At 39.9% G+C, this 17,782-nt stretch overlaps 1 long non-coding RNA gene across 5 annotated transcripts in view; it reads right to left on the bottom strand.

Annotated features, from left to right (window-relative positions):
• LOC150000683 (uncharacterized) overlaps positions 1–17,782 on the bottom strand; it is a 41,013-nt gene that overhangs the window by 19,608 nt on the left and 3,623 nt on the right. The window lies entirely within an intron of this gene.

Here is a 17,782-nt window from a genome sequence, read left to right as displayed (position 1 = left end):
TCAGAAATTTAAATCCATACAATGACAAAAACAGAAATTCTGATGGTCCTTTTTAATGTTATAAAGAAGGATCTAACATGATAGTCTAAGTATCTACTGACTGAGAGAAATACATACCAAAAGTATTATTTAAATTTAGATAATTGTACATTTACTTATTTCAACAGCATCTACACATTGTTGAAAATATCTTCATTTAGATATACATATTTAAAGTCAACAAATACTTATTGAACATTGACAAGGTCCTGTCAGATAAGGTTTTTGAGTTCATGGAGCTTACACTATAGTGAAGGGGAGAAGTAATAAGCAAGATATATGGTAATCTCGGATAATGGCAAATACTTGCAAAAAATAAAAAATAAAACAGGGTAATATGATAGGAACTGGGATAAGACATTACTTAAGATGGATTTTCAGGGAAAGCCTCTCTGGGGAGGTCACCTTTGAGACCTGAATGGCAAGGAACCAGGCAAATTATCATCTGCCAGCAGTCAAGGTGTGATAAACATATACATGGATTTAAGTGCTCTCCTCTCCTTGGATTGGGAACCCCTGTCCTAAGGGGAAGAGTTTGAGGTCAGTACTGGCTTCAAACTTAGCCCTTAGCTTGCTCTGTCTAGGCCATGTGAGCCTGGAATATTCCTTTCCTGGCTCTAACCCATAAGCTTCAGTTTTCCGTCAGTAAAATAGGGCCAAAAGCCTAGATTCTAGGGTACTGCCAGGGTTAATTGATGCCTGTAACAGTCTTTAAGATCTTTAATTAAAAGACTCTGGTCTGCATAGAGGGTTATTAGAGCCTCCCAAACCCCAGGGAAATTCTCTTCATATCAGTAACCTAGGCCCATCGTCTCTAGTCTGTAGCTGTTGAACAATGGTTCTCAACCTTTTGTGGGCATTAGAATCAGAGGCTGTTATACTATGAACTGTTAGGCTCTTTTTCTGAGATTCTGGGTTTTTGTCTTAGTTCTGTGCTCTTCTGTCCCCTTACCCAGTGACTCATGCTTTCCAACACTCTAGATTTTTGTCTTTGCAAATGGACCTCAGTGTGCCCTTTTGCATATACACTATGATCTGAGATAGCTTTGGTCATTTTTCCCAAGAGCAATGCAGGGCAGAGATTGGAAGAGGGAGAAATGTTTCTGTATCTATTTCCAAATGTAGACAGATGTTAGGAGGAGGGTTTGGGGGGAACTTTTGCATAAAAGGAGGGAGGAATTGCTGAGTGGTGCAAAATGGGAGAAGGTGAACACAAGGAAAGTAATCCTGGTTTGAGGACCAATTCACTGCTCCTTACCTCTCTGCCTGGTGCTGAATCCCCACTATAGGGGCTATCTAGAGCTTGAACAAATGATTGATTGATTCACTCATTCAAATATGTATTCAATATCTATTATATGCCAGGAAGTGTTTTATGTGGAGGAATTCACTGTCAAGTGAGACAAGATCTCTGCTCTCCTGGAGTTTCCATTCTAGTAGAGGGAGACAGAAAATAAATATAACAATATATACACAAGATAATTTCAGACAGTGATATAATATTAATATAGGTTAATGTGATAAAGAGGGAGGGTTTGGTGGGTAACTACTTTAGATTGGGGGTAGTGAGGGCTCCTCTGAGAAGATAACACTTGAGCAGAGACGTGAATGACGAAAAGAAGTTAGTCTTAGGAATAGCGGGGAAGAAGTGGAGTGGAAGCATTTTGGCAAAGGCAGTATCAGTTCAAAGGCTCTCAGGCAGGAAAGATTTCACAATGTTTGAAAAACTGAGATAAGGCCTACGTAGCCGGAATGAAGGAGTGAGGGAGAGAACATTGCAGGATGAGGTTAGAGAGGATGAGGATTAGGGCTGCAGGCTACAATAATGGGTACCTTGAAAGAGACAGTGTGGGTGAGGCTTGTCTCTTGGGGTTAGAACAGTAGAGGACAATCCAGAGTAGTCAAAACAATCTTGAAAATGAAAAAACAATTTGGAGGACTCACAGTTTCTTATTTCAAAGCTACAGTAATCAAGACAGTGTGGTACTGGCATAAGGAAAGGCATGTAGAATTGACAGTCCAGAAACAAACTTTCACACTTATGGTCAATTAATTTTTTATGAGAGTGCCAAGACAATTCAACAGTGAAAGAATAGTCTTTTTAACAAATGGTGTTAGAAAAACTGGATATCTATATGCAAAAGAATAAAGTTGGACCCCTACCTCATACCATATGCAAAAATGAACTAAAAACAGATCAAAAACATAAATGCAAGGGTTAAACCACTTCTTGGAAAAAAACATAGGTGGGAGTTTTTGTGACCTTGGATTTGGCAATGGTTTCTTAGATGATACCAAAAGAAAAAAAATAAATTGGACATCATCGAAATTTAAAACTTTTGTACTCTAAATTACACTATCTGGAAAGTGAAAAGACAACCCATATAATGGGAGAAAATATTTGCAATCATATATCTGTTAAGAAACTTGTATCTAGAATATATACAACTTACAACTTAATAAAAAGGAAAATAACCCAATTTAAAAATGGACAAGGGATCTAAGTAGACATTAATCTGAAGAAGATATATATATGGCCAATAAACACATGAGGAGATGCTCAACATTATTAGCCATCAGGGAAACACAAAGCAAAACCACAATGAGAGACCATTCACACCCGCTAGGATGGCTAGAAATAGTAAGTATTGGCAAGGATGTGGAGAAATTGGAACCATCATACATCACTGGTGGGAATGTAAAATAATGCAGCAGCTCTGGAAAAGTTTGTGTTCCTCAAAAAGTTAAACATACAATTACCATATGATCTAGTAATTCCACTTCTAGGTATATACTCAAAAGAATTGAAAGCAGGGACTGAAACAGATACTTGTACACCAATGTTCATAGAGGCATTTATTCACGATAGCCAAAAGGTGGAAGCAATCCAAATGACCTAACAACCCAAACTGATGGATAAACGAAATATATTATGTCCATTTGCCCTGGCTGGTTTAGCTCAGTGGATTGAGCGTCGGCCTGCGAGCTAAGTGTCACTGGTTCGATCTTCCAGTCAGGGCACATCAGAGAAGGAAAACTCTGACTCCAAAAAACCTCCGCTGCCTTGCGGCATACCTCTTTAGGGGAAAGGCTAAGGGAGTAAACCCCGACAGAAAATCTGGAGCCGGAGTCCCTAAGGCGGTTTGACGTTGTAGTCAACACCGGCAACTCCTGCGGCGCACCTGAAGCCAAGCTGTATTGACTCCGTCTTTCCCTTGGACCCTTCAGCAGCGAAGAGAGGGGGGGTCTGCTGCATGGGCAACAGCAGACCCTCCATATCACCCTGCCCAGGCTCTGTAGCTTCGTCGCAAGATGTCGATTCAACACGGGAGGAGACAGATACCATGTCACTCCCGAGTCGGACTGCACAGCCATTCTCGGCGATGCAGATAGACTCTTAAGAAGCTACACCATCGTCTCTCGAGACGGACGGCTGCCGACGACGATTATGTCCATACAGTGAAGTATTATTCAGCCATAAAGTGGAATGAAGCACTGATTTGTGCTACAATATCGATGAACCTTGAAAACCTCATTATAAGCAAAAGAAGCCAGTCACAAAGGACCACATGTTAAGTAATTCAATTTATGTGAAATATTCAGAATATGCAAATCTATAAAGACAGAATGTAAACCAGTGTTTGCCTAGGTCTGGGGACCTGGGGGATTGTTAAGAGGTAGAGGATTTCTTTTTAGGAGTGATGAAAATGTTCTGAAATAGATGTTATAATTGTGTAACTCTGTGAATATAACAAAAGCCACTGAATTACTTTGGTTGAATTGTATGGTATGTAAATTAAATTTCATTAAAGTTGTTTAAAAAATTATTTTTAAGGTAGGAGGCAGGGCCTGTTATCTAATTAACAAGCACAACAAAGAGGTTGAAAGTCTCTAAGGCCTCCAAGACCAAAGGAATTACCACTGTTGGGCAAGAACTGGGGAATTCTCTAATACCAACTCCAGGAACCTACTAGCTAAGTGAACCCAAGGGATGAACCATGGCTTTGGGAGGTTTCTCTAGGTTGTTTTCAGAAATCTGTATTCATCTCCTATGAATATATCCATGTCCAAAGGGGATAATGTGTGGTGATACAAACTACAATTCTGTTCCCTCTCTTGGTCCCTTGCTTTTTTCAATAATACATTCACTTCAGTCTTAGCTCCAGGATGGACATATTTCCTGTTTATTAATAACCATAGGCTCACAGAGCTGGAAGATCACTTCATCCATAAGAGGCAGAAACTAAGGGTTCAGTAAAGGACAGTTACCTGATCAATCACACAGCTAGTAAATGGCATAGAGGGGACTCAAATAATTTCCATAAATTCTCCATGCTGGTGACTATTGCCCGAATGCATCAGTAACAGCCTAAAGAAGGACAGGGCTCGAGTCAGGGGAATGGGACAGATGGTAGGAAGGAAAGGGGGAGGGTAAGTGGAGTTGGATGTGGAAGGGGAGGTATGTGGTCAAGTAGAAGTTGTTACTATTTTGGTTTACATTTTTTTTTCTTTAAGCTTGATTTCTTTCCATGTTGGCCTTTTCTAGTTAACCATGTGGTTCTGTGGCATAGAAGAATTGTTGCTTCTTAAAGGTCATTGAAGGGTTTAGTCCATTTAAAGAAATGGGCCAGAGCAGGAGGAAGGGAATATGAATATTGCTGTTTTAGGGGATGTCCTTGGCTCCTCTGCCAGAGTGGACCTGCTGTGGCCCCTGATGACAGGCCCTTACCATCTAACCTCACAGTTCCTAAATGAACCCCCTGATGGTTGGGAAGTTCCCTTACTCTCAGCTGCCCTTTCCCAGCCTCTCTCTTCACCCTGCACAGCACTGCCCCCAGTTTTGTCTAGAGACTTAGAGAAGGAGGAGAGAAATGAGTGCCTTTTCCCTTTCATATATTCACCCAGAGCACAGTTCAGAGCTCTTGCTCCCAAGCTTTGACTGCTGGGCTACAGATGAGAGTTGCTGAGTGGGAAAAGACTGGAAATCCATCAGTTTCCATAGGTCATCTCCTCCATTCTTCTGCCTCCATTGGAACTGCTATACGGTATTGCAATAGTTCTGAAACTTTCTGGTCTCAGAACACCTTTATATTCTTAAAAATTATTAAGGACCCAAAGAGCTTTTATTTATTATTTAAGAATCAAAGAGCTCTTGTTTATATATGTAGGCTTTTACCTATTGATATTGACTATATCATAAAACTGAGGAATTTTTAAAATCTAAGTTCATTTCATAAATGTGAACATAAGTAACATTTTTATTAAAGATATATATTTCAAAAAAATTAGTGATAAGATTGGAATTTTTAATGCCTGGCTTAAAAAAAGACAGATGAATTCTTATATCTGCTTCAGTATTCAGTCAATTGTAACACTGTTTTGGTTGGAAAATGTGAAGGAGATCTGGACTCATAAAGATAAGTAGTTGGAAAAGGGAGAAATATTTTAATGACTTTTCAGATAATTGTGATTATTCCCCTTAATACCACACCATATTTAAACAACTATTAGTTTTGTGAAGGTTGAAATCATACTATAAACTATTTGTACTCTGTTACAATTAAAATCCATTGTTATATTTTTGGATGATTCTTTTACTCAGGCATGGTTTTGTAAAATTATGCTTTGGTCGTTTTGGAAATCTTGGTTCACTGAGTAATGCAGATCTTGCAAATATTGACATATTTTATTATATAATGTAAAAGACCACGTTCGTTAATAACATCACCTATCTCCTCAGAAAAATCTTTACATTTTGGGAAACTGTCAGCCAATGGCAGGGAATATAACTTTCCAAAATCCTCACTTCTCCCTCAAAGCTTGAATTTTATGATTGGAAACAAATACTGTCAGCTATTTTCCTTCAAGTGGCAGGCTCCAGAAAATGTCTGCCAAATGCATGTCTGATTTACCAAAATTCATGTTAGTCATATTTTCGAGTAAACATGGTGTTTCAGGAAAAAGTGGTTAGTTCAGCTTGCAACTGAAATAGTTTTACAAGTGTTTTTTCTGAGACAAACAATGTACTGTACTTGAGAAAACTGATGTACTTGAAACAATCCATGTATAGCATAAGTGCTCTACATATATTTCCCATTTCCTTACATTGAATTTTTAAAGTACATGTACTCAAGGGTCAAGTTTTAATAAAATTAATTTGTCCTGTGTCATTAAGGGCATCCTTAGTAAAACCGGCTTTTTCCCCCTTTGAGTGCTCAGTGGAGAAGATTACATTAACTACTAACAGTTTGATACCATAGCCTAAGGCACCAGCAATTTTTACCCATCATTACTTTTGTATTATCAGTGCAAAAGTCAGCACAGTGAAAAGTGTATCTTATAATTATAATGAAAACAGTTTTGATTTCATAGACTTCCTAAAAAAGTCTTGGGGCCTCCAGGAGCCTATAGACCATACTTTGAGAACTCAGGCAATATACGTTATGTGTGTATATGTAGAAATACATGTAAATATTTCTCCCCTAAGTTCACATTTCTTGGAGTTAAATGTAATTTCCTAGATTTGATCTGAAAAAATGCCCATGTCAGGGTTTAAGAAGATTTTCTAAGTGAAAAGTTACAGGGTAGAGTCCCAACCACATTTTTTCTTACAGCTTCTGAGATCTTGTCCAAACTTATGCCTCAACTAGACTCTCTAGTTGTTCTTTTGGAGCTGTAGCAGACACCATGCTACTTCTTTGGGGAAGAACACCTGGGAGGTGGGAGTTGTTACCTGCCCTGCAGGTGAATGCCAGGCTGCGTCTCCTGATTTATGGGTCTGCCTTGATGAGCAAGGGAAGTGGTAAACTAAGTTGAGTTCAAACGCTTCACAAGAGTCTCCATGATCAGCCTTCAGAGTGACTCAGTTCTCACTTATAAGACAAAATTGCTCTCCAGTTGGAATCCTGGGCTTGCTCTCCTCACATTGGTAAGCAATGATGTACTTCTGATTTTAACAGGAAATATCAGTAATGGATGGGGTCATGTAGGTCACCTCAGAAATATTTCTGGGAGATATTGACCCTAATGCCCAGTTTTCCAGTTCTTCCTTTATTAAAAAGGGGATTATGAAGACTACATGACTCCTCAGGGGTCTTGATTCAAATGTAGTGATTCACTATATACCAGACCACCATGACCTGGAGAATAAGCCAGTTCTTGCTATGGTGATTACTATGTAAGTGTTCTATCGCCAGGAAATTGCTCAGACCATGAGATTCCAAACTTTTGCTGGTGTTGGGACCTTCTAAAGTCTGTGGCAGAATGCCATGGTACCAGCCAAGGAGAGCTTCTGCAGAAGATGCTTGTTGCTGTTCAAGTTGCAGGGTACAAGATGATATATGAAACAGGATGTTTGGAGCGGTTAGCCTCAGGTTTCCCATGTGTGGAATAGGAAGTTGGAACTTCATTGTAATGTACTTGGTAAACTTCTGGGTTTCTCCAAAGGATCTACTGATTGCAGGTTCTTAGAACCCAATTCTTACCAAAAACTTATATAACGATGGACCAGGGCATCTGGACTGAACCCTTATACACTTGCTGGTACTTATTCTTCAGTGTGATTCTTGGCCTTCCCTTTTAATTAGTACTGAGAAGTGAAGGGAAGCTCACATAATTGCTGCAATAATTCATATTTTCAGTATGTATCATCCAGTGGAGGCAATACCCAAAATATATGACAGAGGATTCACCTGGGGGAAAAGTACCTTAACCTTCATTGCTAACCACATGATCTTTTTGCAGAGAGATGCTTCCTTTTGGGGAAAGAAAAAAAAGAAGCTGCAATTTGACATCTTAAAAAAAAATCCCCCCCCCCAATTACAGTAGATATTTATCTGTGTTCTTACTTAGTATATTTTTCCTGAGGGTTTCTGGCTGATTTATTGTGTAATGTTCTATATTGGCTAAGTTCTTCTTAATGCTGTCTGAAACCAAACACATAGGGTGAACCCATCATCATCTTCTTCACCTGAAAAATAACTGTTCCTGCCAATAAATAACCCATTTGATTAATCCCTTGATTTTACACCTGTAGTGCTTTTTCTTACAAATTTTATTAAAATCTTTGCTGATCACCAGAGTAATATACACATTACTTATAGAATGCACAAATATATAAATTAAATAAAAATCACCCATTACCGTCCATAGATAATCTCTGTCTGGTGTATGTCATTGTGATGTATGGAAATATTCTATTCATTTTATTAATTATATTTTATTTATTATGCTATTACAGTTTTCCTATTTTCCCTTTTTGCCCCCCTCCACTCCCCACCTCCCACTCCCTCAGGCAATCACCACACCATTGTTCATGTCCATGGGTCATGCATAAGTTCTCTGGCTATTCCATTTCCCACACTGTACTTTACATCCCCCCGGCCATTCAGTAAGTACCTATTTGTACTTCTTAATCCCCTCACCTCTTCACCCATCCCCCCTCCCAATCTGGCAACCATAAAACACTCTCCATATCCATGATTCCATCTCTGTTCTTCTTGTATGCTTAGTTTGTTTTTTAGATTCTATTGTTGACAGGTGTGTTTTTATTGCCATTTTATTGTTCATATTTTAATTTTCTTTTCTTAAATAAGTCCCTTTAACATTTCATATAATAATGGTTTGGTGATGATGAACTACTTTAGTTTTTTTGTCTGGGAAGCTCTTTATCTGCACTTCAATTCTAAATGATAGAATTTTATGACTTTGAATATTTCTTGCCAATCCCTTCTAGCCTGCAAAGTTTCTTTTGAGAAATCAGCTGACAACCGTATGGGAACTCCCCTATAGGTAACTAATTGCTTTTTTCTTGCTGCTTTTAAGATTCTCTCTTCATCTTTATCCTTTGGCATTTTAATTATGATGTGTTTTGGAGAGAGTCTGTTTGCATCCATCTTGTTTGGGACTCTCTGTGCTTCTTGGACTTATATGTCTATTTCCTTTTCCAAATTAGGGGGTATTTCTTTCATTATTTTTCAATTAGATTTCCAATTTCTTGCTCTTTCTCTTCTCCTTCTGGCACCACTACGATGTGAACGTAGGAATGCTTGAAGTTGTCCCAGAGGCTGCTCACACTATCCTCATTTTTTGGATTCGTTTTTCTTCATGTTGTTCTGATTGGTTCGTTTTTGCTTCTTTATGTTCCAAATCATTGATTTGATTCTCAGCTTCATCCACTCTACAGTTGTTTCCCTGTAAATTGTCCTTTATTTCAACTAGTGTATCCTTCATTTCTGACTAGACTTTTTTAATGCTGCGAGGTCCTCACTAAACTCCTTGAGCATCCTTATAACCAGTGTTTTGACCTCTGCATCTGATAGATTGCTTATCTCCATTTTGTTTAGTTCCTTTCCTGGAGTTTTATCTGTCCTTTCATTTGGGCCCTGTTTCTTTGTATCCTCATTTCAGTTGCCTCCCTGTGTTTGTTTCTATGTATTAGGGAGAGCTGCTACAACTCCCTGTCTTGGTAGCATGGCCTAATGTAGTAGGTGTCCTATTGGGTCCAGTGGCGTAGCCTCCTCTATCACTCAAGCTGGGTACTCAAGGTGTGCCCTTCGTGTGGGCTAAGTACACCCTTCTCTTGTAGTTGAGCCTCGAGTGCTGTTGGCAGATCAATGGGAGGGATTTACCCATGCGAGTCAGCTGCAAGAACTGGCTGTGACCACTGACCACCAACCTCCACCCTCTGTGGAGGATCCACTGTGCAGGGGTGGGGTGGTGGTGCTCCTACGTGGTCTGTAGCTGTCCACTCGGTGCACAGGCTCTCGGGTTTCCTGGGTGGTGCAGGCCAAGATCAGGCCCAATTTGTGTTTTCCTGGGGCCAACCTGCATGAGCTATAAAGCAATCTTGTCCTGGGCTTGAAGATTCCCAGGTGAAGCCAAGCTGTGAATCTAGGCTGGCTGCTGCTAGGTAAGCCTGGAGCCACTTTGCAAAAGAATGGGGGCTTGAGGCTGGGGCCTTACTGAAGCCAGCTGTTGCTTGTTTGATAGGATTTAGGAAATTGTGAAGCATGAGGCAAGACCAGTGATACATATCTTGGGTGGGCCCATGAGTTGAGTGGGGCGGAGGCTCACGGGATCTCCAAGGAAGGTCAAACAGTGTTAGCCAGGCTGATGGATTCTCAGATATGGCAATCGCCTGCTGGCTCTGTGGTTCTGTTGGGGGAGGGTTCAAGAAAGGGATAATCACCTCTGCCTGCCTTTCTTTCTGGAAGAAAGTCATCCCCCAGCTCCTGCCTTGATGCCAGACATTTCAGTTCCCCCCAGTATGCCACTGATGCCTTTCAAGCTGCTACTGTGGTGCTGGAGCTCAGAGGAGGTGAGTCTGAGTAAGTCTGTGTGTGGATTTTTAAAGGGGAACTGCTTGGGACTCCAAGAGTTTCTTCTACTGACTCAATCCCTGCTGTTTTTTTGCAGCCAGAAGTTATAGGCACCTATCTTCCTGGCACTGGAACCCTGGGCTGGGAGCCTGGTGGGGGGCTGGGACACCTTGTTCCCAAGTTATCCCTCCCAAATTTTTATCCAAATTTGTGGATGTGGGATCAGCCAATTCCATGTCTCTGCCCTTCCTACCAGTCTTAATGGGTGTGGTTTCTTTAATTCTATAGGAGTCAGACTTCCATCCAACTTGATTTCTGCTGGTTCTGAATGATGGTTGTTCTATAATTTAGTTGTAATTTTGATGTGGTTGTGCAAGGAGGTGAGCCGTGTTTACCAATGCTGCCATTTTGACAGAAAGTATTGAATTACTCTGAAAGATAAATTCCTAGAAGGCCAAAGGAATAGGCATTTTAAAAAAGATTTTATTAATTTTTTTAGAGAGAGGGGAAGGGGAGTAGAAAGAGAGGAAGAGAAACATTGATGTGCAAGAGAAACATCAATCAACTGGGGACCTGGCTAGCAACCAGACATGTGCCCTGATCAGGAATCAAATCAATGACCTTTCAGTTCATAGGCCGGTGCTCAACCCACTGAGCCACACCAGCCAGGACCAAAGGAACAGACATTTTAAAAACCATAAACTTTTATTAAAAAGTAGATCTTAAGCATTTTCATCACAAGAAAAAAACTATGTGAGATGTATGTTAACAAAGCGATTGTGGTAATCACTTTGCAATATGTACATATATCAAAACATTATGTTGCATATCTTAAACTGATACATTACATGTGAATTATATCTCAATAGAACTGGAAAACATTTTAATTTTTAACAAAAATAAATTTAATTAAAAATAAAATTAGAAATTTTAGAAAATTTAGATTTAAAAGAAAAGCTATTAAGATAATACAGAGTTCCCATACCCAGTTTCCCCTATTACCAACATATTACATTAGAATAGTTCATTTGTCACAAGTAACGAACCAACAACGATACATTTTTATTAGCTAATGAATATGTTATCATTAAGATACATACTGTATTCAGATTTCCTTCAGGTTTACCTCATATCCTTCTTCTGTTTCAGGATACCATCCACGATACCATATTACATTTAGTCATCATGTCTTCTTAGTCTCCTCTTGACTGTGACAGTTTCTCATACTTTTCTTGCACGCAATATCAAGGGTACATACTATCCACGTGACTATCACTGTGGTTGATCGCCTGGCTGAGGTAGTGTTTACCAAATTTCTCCACTATAGTTATTTCACCCCCAACTTCCATATGGTACTTTTTGGCAGAATGTCACTTTGCAAAGCCCACACTTAGGAGAGGGGAGTTAATGCTTCACCTCCTTGAAGACAGAGTATCTACATATATTTGGAACTCTTTTGAATGGAAGATTGATCTATTCTCCCCATTTATTTATTTATTCAATCATTTATTTATATCCAGATGGACTCATGAATATTTGTTTACTTTAAGTTATAATCCAATACTATTTATTTGCTCAAATGTTTCAGCTTTGGCCACTGACAGCTCTCAATTAGCTCCTGACTCTTTGATATACCCTCATTATTGTGTGTGTGCATGTGTATGTGTGCATTTGCGTGTATTTAGTACCTTCCTACTTTATGGCATTATAAGACGTTCCAGGCCCAGCTTGTGTATTTCCTGCCCCATCCCAGAATCAGCCATTTCTCCAAGGAGCCATGGTTCCTTATACTGAAGAATGATATTAAAAACCAAGACCTCAGTACAAGGTCTGAATGTTGCTACTAGAGTGTTATTGTTTCTAGGCCTGCTCAGTTGATAGAGCAAGGAAAAGTATGTGTATACTATCTGTGTACATACACGTAGCTATCTACATGTTTTTACATGAATCCACTTGTAACTGTATTAAACTAAATATGAGTTCATACTGAACATAGATCATTTAGCCTCCTCTGCTTGCTTATCTGTAATCCCCCACTTCAACAGTGAGAAACCATGCCCCCATCAACTGCCATCCATTTACATACTTGCTAAATTCCAGTAGTTCCTGAACTGATCATGTATATCCCCATGGGAAACAACTTTATCTACTACAGTACAGTTCTTATGTGCTGCTCTTTTTGCCTTTGGTATTAGACCACCACTCATTTCCAAAGTTACGTAGGTACCTTTTTCTTTCACTCCCTTCAATGAAGTTGTTTCACAAATTCATGATATAATTAGATTCTTTTGTCATAGCCTGCATTCCATTCTGAAATTCCCTAATCTACTAAGTGATTTTTTTTAAAGACAAATGTTAGACCTGAAACCATAAAAATCCTAGGAGAAAACATAGGCAGTAAAATCTTGGACACTTCTCATAGCAATATTTTTTCTAATATATCTTCTCAGGCAAGGGAAAAAATAAACAAATGGGACTATATCAAACTAAAAAGTTTTTGCACAGCAAAGTCAACAATAAAAAAAGACAACTCACTGAATGGAAGAACATATTTGTTGATAAATCTGTAAGGGGTTAATATTCAAAATTTATAAAGAACTTGTAATTTTCAACACCAAAAACACAAATTATTCAATTACAAAATGGGCAAAGGACCTGAATAGACACTTCTCGGAAACGGACAAACAGATTTCCAATAAGACATATGAAAAGGTGCTCAACGTCACTATCATCAGAGAAATACAAATTAAAACCACAATGAGATATCACCTCACACCTGTCAGAATGGCTATCATCAATAAGTCAACAAACAACAAATGCTGGCGAGGATGTGGAAAAAGAAGAACACTTTGGCATTGTTGGTAGGAATGCAGACTGGTGCAGCCACTGTGGAAAGCAATATGGAGATACATCAAAAAATTCAAAATGGATCTGCCTTATGACTCAGCAATGCCACTTTTGGAAATATAACCAAAGGAACTCAAAAATTAATTTGAAAGAACATAAGCATCCCTATGTTCATTGCAGTGTTATTTACAATTGCCAACATATGGAAGCAGCCCAAGTGTCTATCAACAGATGAATGAATAAAACGACTATTGGACATTTATACAATGTCTTTTCCAGAATGTCATATAAACAGAACCATACAATATGTAGCCTTTTCAGACCAGCTTCTACTTAGCAATATGCATTTAAAATTCAGCTATATCACAAGAGCATGAAGATTACCAAAGGGGAGTGGGTGGCAGGAGGATGGTGAGGACAAAGGGTAACTAGACTATGGGTGGTAAGCACACAATGCAATATACAGACGATATATCATAAAATTATACTCTTGAAAAAACAAGACTTCTGACCAAGATGGAGGCGTAGACAGACACACTGCGTCTCCCTCCACAACTAAGAAGGAATACAACTACCTCAAAACTAGAAACAACCAGAAGTTACAGAAAATCAAATCGCATGGAAGTCCAGCAAACAAAAATATAAAGAAGAAATACTTATAGAGACAGGAGAGGCGGAGCCAGGGTGGAGAGGATGTGGTGTGGAGGCGGCAGCGGCAGGCCAGCGGAAAGTGCAGTCACGTGTTTTAAAAATTCAGGAGGGACACCTGGGGAGGATTCCCAACTCCTCACTGGAACTTGAAGCTCGAGGTCCCAGCACCAGGGAGGATTAAGCCTCGTTGCTTCTGACTGTGCAGAGCAGTGGGGGTTGGGGCGGAGGCAGAAACTGTCGGTCTCTCAGCAGAGTCTGTTTGTTTAAAGGGCCCCCACAGTCCTAGAACGTCCACAGACCCACCCACTCTGGGAACGACAGCCAGGCCAGCAGCTAGAGGGGTGCCAGTCCAGTGCAGAAGTGGGAGAGGTGCCGGAAAAAGGGATGAGTGCTGGGCAGGCAGCACTGTTCCCTCTTGGACCCCTCCCCCACATACAGCACCACAACGTGGTGAAACAGGTCGCCCTGTACTGACGAATCTCTAAGGCTCTGTCTGCCCCTTACAACCTAACAGGAGCGAGAGCTCTACCTGGGACGTGGAGGCAAACAAACACAGGAGCCTGTCAGAATGAGGAGACAGAGAAGTATGGTTAAAAGAGGGAACGGATCAAGGTTCCAGTGGGAGAACTAAGCGACGAGGAGATAGCCAACCTAACAGATGAGGAGATAGACAACCTAACAGACACAGAATTCAAAACACTGGTGATAAAGATGCTCACAGGCTTGACAGATATGCTTGAGAACAGCAAACGCATAAGGGAAGAAGTGAAGGCTATGCTAAGTGAAATGAAGGAAAATCGACACAAAACCAATGGTGAAGAGAAGAAAACCAGAATTCAAATCAATGATTTGGAACATAAGGAAGAAAAAAACAGTCAACCAGTGCAGAATGAGGAAGCAAGAATTAAAAAAAAATAAGGGAAAATTCCCAAATTTGGTGAAGGAGATGGACATACAGGTCTGGGATGCACGGAGGGTCCCGGGCCAGCTGGACCCAGAGGGGACCACACCAGGATGCATCATGATTGAGATGCCAAAGGTTAAAGATAAAGACAGAGTCCCGGGGGCAGCAAGAGAGAGGCAGAGAGTTGCCTACAGGGGGGTGCCTATAGGACTATCAGCTGATTTCTCGGAGGACACTTTGCAGGCAGGAAGGGACTGGCAAGCAGTATTCAATGTGATGAAAGGCAACCTGCAACCAGGATTACTCTATCCAGCAAAGCTATCATTTGGAATGGAAGGGCAGATGAAGTGCTTCCCAGACAAGGTGAAGCTAAAGGAGTCCATCATCACCAAGCCATTATTATATGAAATGTCAAAGGGACTTACTTAAGAGAAGATCAAAACTATGAACACTAAAATGACAACAAACTCACAACTATCAACAACTGAATCTAAAAAATGAAAACAAAATTCAACTAAGCAAACCAGAATAGGAACAGAATCATAAGTACGGGGACCATATGGAGGATTATCAGCTGAGTTAGGGGAGGGGGAGAAATAGGGAAATGGTGCAGGGACTAAGAAGCATAATCGGTTGGTACGAAATAGACAGGGGTAAGTTAAGAATAATATAGGAAAGGGTGAAGCCAAAGAACTTACATGCATGACCCATGGACATGAACAAAGGGGGGTGGGATTACTGGAGGGAAGGGGTTACTAGGCAGAGGGGAGCAAAGGGGAAAAGTATTGGAACTACTGTAACAATGTAATCAATAAAATATAATTTAAAAAAATAAAACAAGACAATAAGAAAAAAATTATACTTAAAAGTGTTATTAACCAATGTCACCCCAATAAATTTAATTAAAAAAATTAAATTCATCTATGCTTTTGCATGGCTTAATTATTCATTTATTTTTATTATTAAATAATATTCCATTGTACGGCTACAACACAATCTATCTATTCACCTATTGAAGAGCCTCTTGGTTGCTTCCAGGTTTTGGCTATTAAGAATAGAGCTGCTATAAACATTCACATGCACAATTTTATGTGACCATAAGTTTTCAAATCAGGGGTTAAATACCTAGGAGTGCAATTGTGGGTTGTATAGTAAGACTATGTTTAGCATTGTAAGAAATTCCCAAACTCTCTTCCAAAGTGGCTGCACCATTTTGCATTCTCATCAGCAATGAGAGAATTCCTGTTGCTTTGCATCTTGCCAGCAATTGGTATTGTTGTTTATTTGGATTTTAGCCATTCGAATAGGTGGAAATAAAAATTTAAAGAAAAATGATCTTGATTTATAAAGTCACATTTCTCTTCACAAAGTCTGTATTTGTATTTGATTTATCTGGAATAATTTTTGTTCTTATACTCCTTTGTTCCCCACATGTAATCAGGCACCAAATCATTCCGATTCTTTATGCGTGTTGACAGTCCCTTTTTCTGGGTTCTGATAGCCACTCTTCTGATCCAGACCTTCATTACCTCACAACTGGACTAAATGCAACATCAAGACAGCTTGTTTCCTAGACTACAGTATCTCCTTGTTCCTACCCAACTCACACAACACAGCCAAAACAACGAAAAAATGTAATCTTCTTTTAACGATTTTTATCTTTGTAACTTTGCTCTTCAAGATCTATGGTGAGTGTTCTATTGAACCAAACTGAAAGTCTTCAGTCCAGTCTTCAATATTTATGTAAATTCATTCACTCTCCTTTGCAATTTCTCTGCATTAACCAAGTTTGTCTTTTTATCATCCTAACAACGCAATCTGAAGATCCTCAATTCTGTCATCATTCCTAACATTCCTTTCCATTTGGAATGCTTTATCTCCTCTATTTCCCTCAGTCAGTCTCCTAGCTCAAAATGATCATAATCAAAGATTTTTCTAAAACACATTCACTCCATTTTGATTTCTCTTCTACTTCACATGTACTCAAAACTGTAAGAGTTAATTTGTTGTTTAAAGGTGTTCTCTATTATTCCACGTGCATTCTTTCCATCTGATCATCAGTCAATAAGTACATTCATCAATGTAATTGAAAGGAAATACATAAAATATTCTGTTTCTTTTACATTTTCTCTAAAGCTCTTGGCACAGTGCTATGCACATAGCAGGAATTGAATAAATACTGACTGAATGAACAGATTTAAAAAATTGCAAAACTGGACTTCCAGTCAAGATGGTGGTGTAGGTAAAACGAGGTATGCAAATCCTTCCACAACCACATCAAATTTACAACTAAATTACAGAACAACCATCATTCAGAACCACCCGAAATCTAGCTAGGGATTTAAAGAAGCCACATCAAGACTGGTTGGAGAGATAGAGAAGCAGAACAGGCTGGTCCCACACCCATTTGTGGTGGTTAAAAATCAGGTGGGATACCTCAGCTACAAAGGTCCCCCCAGCTCCACACTAGGCCCCTCAGCCCAGGGTTCCAGTGACAGGAAAAGAAGTCTCCATAACTTCTCGATGTGAAAACCAGTGGGATTTGTGGCTGAGTGAGACAGAGGGCTTCTGGAGTCCCAGGCAGTTCCTCCTAAAGGACCTGTCCATGAACTTACTTGGACTCAGTCACTCTGAGCTCCAGTGCCAGGGCAGCAGCTTGAAAGAAAGCAGGGACACACTGGGTTGGAACTGATTGGCATCAGGGCAAGAGCTGAAGCGGGAAGCTTTCTGCCAGACAAAAATGCTGGCAAAGGCCATTGTTCCTCTTCTGAGACCCCTCCAACCCATGGAGTCAGTCAGCAGGCACCATATGTGAGTCTCCATCAAGATAGCTCACACATGTTTGCCCCACCTTGGTAATTTCCTGAGATCTGCTGCACCCAACTTGCAGGCCCACCCAAACCATTTCCAGTGGCTTTTTCATACAATTGACCTCTCTTGCCTCATGCTTCAGACTTTCCTAAAACTTCATAAACAAGCAGCATCTGGCCTCAGCAAGCCCCATACATCTTGCTAAGTGACC

Source organism: Furipterus horrens, unplaced genomic scaffold (genome assembly GCF_987537825.1).
Source record: "Furipterus horrens unplaced genomic scaffold, mFurHor1.1.pri manual_scaffold_10, whole genome shotgun sequence".
NCBI lineage: Eukaryota > Metazoa > Chordata > Mammalia > Chiroptera > Furipteridae > Furipterus > Furipterus horrens.
This window is presented reverse-complemented; position numbering and strand designations above follow the sequence as displayed.